Raw genomic sequence first — 6,000 nt, forward strand, 5'->3', positions numbered from 1 at the left:
AAGTCTAATCCTATGTGCTAAACCCTAATCAAATAGCTAGAATCGTAATTAAACCATTATTGTCTCTATCAATCATTTCTGTTTTCGAAGACCGAACGTTCAACCCTCAATAAAACATAGGTCAAACTATAAAATCCTAATCTCATGCAATAATCTAACTCTTAATCGGTACAGAATCTTAAAACAAATCATCTAACATACATGCATATTTAAACCAAGGATATTCAATCATATAACTCCGATTCGTATCTTTAAAACGTTCAAATATGATAGATCTATATTTCCAATATAAATTCCATTGTAAGTCAATTATATAATGGAAATCGAGTTACTGCAATAGAGATATTTATATGTTGTTTTGATTCTAAAAAACAAGATACATAATTTAAAACTTGTGTGAAAAAATAATAACTTTTGAAAGATAACTATAACTTAACTCATAGTTATGGAAATAGATAAACATACGTTGGATATGGTATTAAACAACATATGATCGTGGAAAACAGAAAGTAATTAAAGGTCTGGATTTAAATGATTACCTTGAGGTAGAAGCTTTGAGGTTTGAGGATCAATTCCTCCAAGTACATGTCCTCTCTCACTCCTCTTTTCTTTTTTCTCTCTCACTCTACGATTTCTAGAGGTTAGAGACGGCCAACATGAAGGTTTTGAGCTAAATGATGGTTATATGGTCATACCATGCATGAGCAAAAGAGTAGAAAAGTCTAATTTTAATTACTTGTAACTACCTATCAATAGTAAATTACTCAAATCGAACATTCGTCTCTAGAAATATTGCCGCACTACAAAAATTAGGATGTTTAGTGACGTGGCAACTGTTCACAACTTTTTGCCACATCATCATATTGTGACGTGTTAGTTTCCAACACGTTACTATAATCTTTAGTAACGTGTCAGTTTTAACACGTCACCGTTTGGTGACGTGTTGAAACTACCACGTTACAAAAAGATGACGTGTTAAATTGACATGTCATCTTTTGGTAATGTGTCAGTTACATACGTTACCATTTTGTAGCGTGTCATCTTGACACGTTATAATGTGTTAACGTGTCAAGTTGACACATTAACATTTTGGTAACGTGTTAAGTTAACACGTTACTAAATTGTAACGTGTTAACTTGACATGTTACAATTTTGTAACGCGTCAATTTGAAACGTTACCAAATGGTAACGTGTCAATTTGAAACGTTACCAAAAAATTTATTCACAGCACTTGCGCTCGATCACAGTAATAGAGACTCGACTTACGCTCGATCGCAATACCAGGGATCAATCGCAATATCACCAATATAGTAACATGCCACAGTGGCACGTTACTAAATTAATAACGTGCCACTGTGGCACGTTACAAAATTAGTAACGTGCCACAGTGGCACGTTACCAAATTAATAATGTACCATTGTGGCATGTTACCAAATTAGTAACATGCCACACATTACAAAAATTATGGTCATTAACGGCGACTCAAAGTCACCGCTAATGAGCAAAAAGTTGCTACTATTTACAAATACCGGCGACACGCGACCGCTATTTTGTGGTTGGTAGTAAGCCGACAGTAATGCTAAATACCGGCGACCTTCAAGGTGTCTACTAATGACAACTCATTAGCGGCCACTCTAGGTTGCTGCTAATATTTTTTTTTTTTTGCCAGAAAAAAAAGGTTCAAAATGGTTCAACGGTCGTCGCTATTGATATATCATTAGCGGCGACCACTGAGTTGCCACTAATTGTATGTCATTAGCGGCGACATTGAGTCGCCGCTAATGATATAAGAAAATTAAAAAAAAAAAAAAAAAAAAGTCAATAGCAGCCACATGGAGTTGCCGCTATTCCTCTATCATTAGCGGCAATAGTTATTTCTCCATCATTACCGGCGACCTAGAGTTGCCGCTATTCTTCTGTCATTAGCGGCCACATAGAGCCGCCATCTCATTAGCGGCAACTTAGAGGTTGCCACTAATGATAGGTGAAATTGTTTTTAAAAAAATAGAACCTCAATAGCAGCGACCCTATAGTCGCCGCTAAAAAAAAAAAAAAAAAAAGCATCTATATATATATATATGATGACCAGCAGCCATTTTTCTATTGGTAGGCACTTTTTTTTTTTTTTTTGGCTGATTATTTATTTTTGTCCTTCATAGCTTATTTGAATGAGAGAACAATAGCTAAACATGATACACATGCAACTCTCACAGTATAGTATCAACATATTCTATAATATCAACATATTCTACAGAACTTGAATTATTCCATTTAGCAACATATGTGATTTAAGATAAATTGATGTGTTTGTACAGTAAAAAGATGAGTTATATGTTTTTTTGGCCATTAACTCGTAAGCATGCTTAAATTCAAGATAACTCTTTTTCTAATATAATCAACTAAATAACCAAAACCCTCTACAAATGAGAAAGAATAGAGAAAAGACCAAAATAAACATCTCCCACAAAATACCCAGTAAAGATCACTACATGTACGTATACAAAGCTATCTATCACCACCAGTTATAGAAAAGAACGTATAACATGGGGAAAAAAATGTAAAAGGACATAAATCAGGTCAAGTATACGTAGGTCACTTAACGATTACCTGCAAATGATAAAACCAAAAAAAAATATTAAATTACAAACTTATATCTAACTTAACGATTAGTTAGGTCTTTCCTTTATAGGGGAACTAGCTGCTCAAACACAATTCATTACCATTGATCCAGCAAATATCATTACTATAAATGTGAAGCACTATAAACCTGCATTTACACTAAAGTGTAACACTCTCATAAATATAAACAAAGATGCTAAGTCATATGTACACACCGTAGAAAGCCTGAAAGGGCAAAATTTGGGCTTCCCTCTTCGTCCACACTTCAAAAGATTTGCACCCTTCTTTATGGATACAATTGCCTGCACAAACTTATAGAAAAAAGGTTTCAGCAAAGAGAAAGAGAGAGGAACCATCTTCAACTACTTAACAAAAGCACATAATTTCACAAGAATAAAAAACATATCTAAAGAGAGTCTGAATGCCAGTTAAGGCTAAGATTGCATCAAATTTTACTCCTAGTGTTGCAAATTATTTCGTTCACACTAAGAGATCAAGTCTTCATTACTGTCATAAAAGTGAAATGTCCTATGTGGCCCCTCATTGCTGAACATTAAACTATAAGAATCAAGTCAAAGCTTTTGGAAACCACAATCAGCAATTAATGGTAGCCACACAAACTTTTGAAATGTTAGAAGAAAAACCGGAAAAAAGGGCAAATTGTAGTAGTAGCGTTATATCAAAGGAATTACAATCAATGTTTGATCTCTAATAAGATTTTGTGATTCTGCAATCATAATACTATTAACTTCCATTTCAAAGCTTTGGCAACTACAAGATCTCAAGAACACAACATTTTCAAATCACTACGAACACGTGAGATATTTAAGTTATATTAGGGACACCGACAATTCATGAAAAACCACAAAATGATGCCAACCAAAAATTAATGAACTTTACAAACAATGCTCAAATATATATATATATCTTGGTCAGATTGTGAGATCTTGGATATTATTGGTCATCTCATCACCTGTTGCTAAATCATCAAGATATATATATATATGGCGGGGTCTTCCTAATTTTCTTCTAGATTCACCTTTACTTGAAAAGTTTGGTTTAGTCTTCTCTTGTATTTGTGAGAGATTAATTAGAGTCCCTTTTTCCTATAATGAAAAAAATTGATTTTTTTTTTTTTTAATGAATATTGACAAATTAAAACAATCTATTTAATTCTTAATTAATTAACCGTAGGAATAAATGAAATATATATACATTTGAAAGCATCTTGAAGCATATATATATATATATATAAATTAAGGTCACTTCATATATAAAGAAATTAAGAATCAAAATATAATAAATTAGAAGCAATGTTTTGATGGTCATAATTGAAAAAGTAATTATGATATGATGTATTATAATTAAATAGTGTCAAATTGGATTGATCATTTGATTGTATCACGATCAATCACACTAATATTGCACTTAGATTGATCGATTGAGATTATCACGATCAATCGGACTAATGATCGATCGGTTGATCTTATCAGGATCGATTAGACGAATACACTAAGAGCAATCAGATGTTCGATCGAACAATCAATTTTGTCAAATTGGATCAATCATTTGATTATATCACGATCACTCACACTAATATTGCACTTGGATCGATCGATTAAGATTATCACGATCAATCGGACTAATAATCAATCGGTTGATCTTATCATGATCGATCAGATGAATACACTAACAGTAATCAGATGTTCAATCAAACAATCAATTTTGTCAAATTAGATTGATCATTTGATCGTATCACGATCAACCATACTAATATTGCACTTGGGTAGATCAGTTAATCTTGTCATGATCAATCAGACTAATATACTAAGAGTAATCGGATGTTCGATCGAACATTCAATTGTATCAAATTGGATCGATCATTTGATTGTATCACGATCAATCACACTAATGCACTTGGATCAATCAATTGAGATTATCACGATCAATCGGAGTAATGATTGATCGATTGATCTTATCATGATCGATCAAACTAATACACTAAGAACTTTTTTTTTTTTTTCTTCAGAACCATTATGGCCAATCGGTTAATCTTTTAAAAATTGCCGCTATTGACCGCTCATTAGCGGCAACATTTAAAAGTCGTCGTTGTTAGGCACTCAATAGCGGCAACTTTATGTCGCCGCTAATAAGGCCTATTTGTTATTTGTTTTTTTCGTCAGGACCATTAGCGACAACTTTTAAAGTTGCCGCTATTGATGCCTCAATAGCGGCAACTTTTTAAAGTCGCCGCTGTTAGGAACTTAATAGTGACAACTTTATGCCGCCGCTAATAAGGCCTATTTTTTTATTTGGTTTTTGTTAAAAGTTGCCGCTATTGACCCCTCAATAGTGGCAACTTTTTAAAGTTGCCACTATTAGGCACTTAAAGTTGCCGCTAATAAGGCCTATTTTTTATTTGTTTTTTCCTCAGGACCATTAGCGGCAACTTTTAAAGTTGCCGCTATTGACCCCTCAATACCGGCAACTTTTTAAAGTTGCCGCTGTTAGGCACTTAATAGCGGCAACTTTATGTTGCCGCTAATAAAGCCTTTTTTTTTTTCGTTAGGACCATTAGCGGCAACTTAAAAGTTGCTGCCGTTAGGCACTTAATAGCAGCAACTTCTTTATGTTGCCGCTAATAAAGGCCTATTTTTTATTTGTTTTTTCGTTGAGTTACCGCTGCTAGGCACTTAATAGCGGCAACATAATGTTGCCGCTAATAAGGCCTATTTTTTATTTGTTTTTTCGTCAGGTCCATTAGCAGCAACGTTAAAAGTTGCCGCTATTGACCTTTCAATAGCGACAACTTCTTAAAGTCGCTGCTATTATGCACTTAATAGCGGCAACTTTATGTCGCCGCTAATAAGGTCCATTTTTTTTTATTTGTTTTTTCGACAGGACCATTAGCAGCCACTTTAAATGTTGCCGCTATTGACCCCTTAATAGCGGCAACTTTTTAAAGTCGCCACTGTTACACTCATAATAGCAGCAATCGATTGTTGCCGCTGATTGTGTTTAAATAGCGGCAATAATGGTTGCCGTTATTGGTGTTGCTGCTAAATATCAATTATTTTGGTATTTAGCGTCCGCTATTAGTGGCAACTTTATTGTTGCCGCTAATGAGAGTTGCCGCTAATGACCCCTCATTAGCGGCAACATTTTGGTCGCCGCTAATAATTTGGTTGCTAATGACCAAATTTCTTGTAGTGACATGTGGCATGTTACTAAGTGGCCTCGGGAAGGCGCACTACATGCGTGCCCTTCCCCCCTTTTTCTTCCTCCTTTCTCTTCCCCCCCCCCCCATGTCCGGCCAGGCTGCCCGTTGGCTTGCTGGTGGGGTGGGCATATCTCTACCATCATGGATGCATTACGGCGTGG

This window comes from Corylus avellana, chromosome ca2 (assembly GCF_901000735.1).
Source record: "Corylus avellana chromosome ca2, CavTom2PMs-1.0".
NCBI classification, from domain to species: Eukaryota; Viridiplantae; Streptophyta; class Magnoliopsida; order Fagales; family Betulaceae; genus Corylus; species Corylus avellana.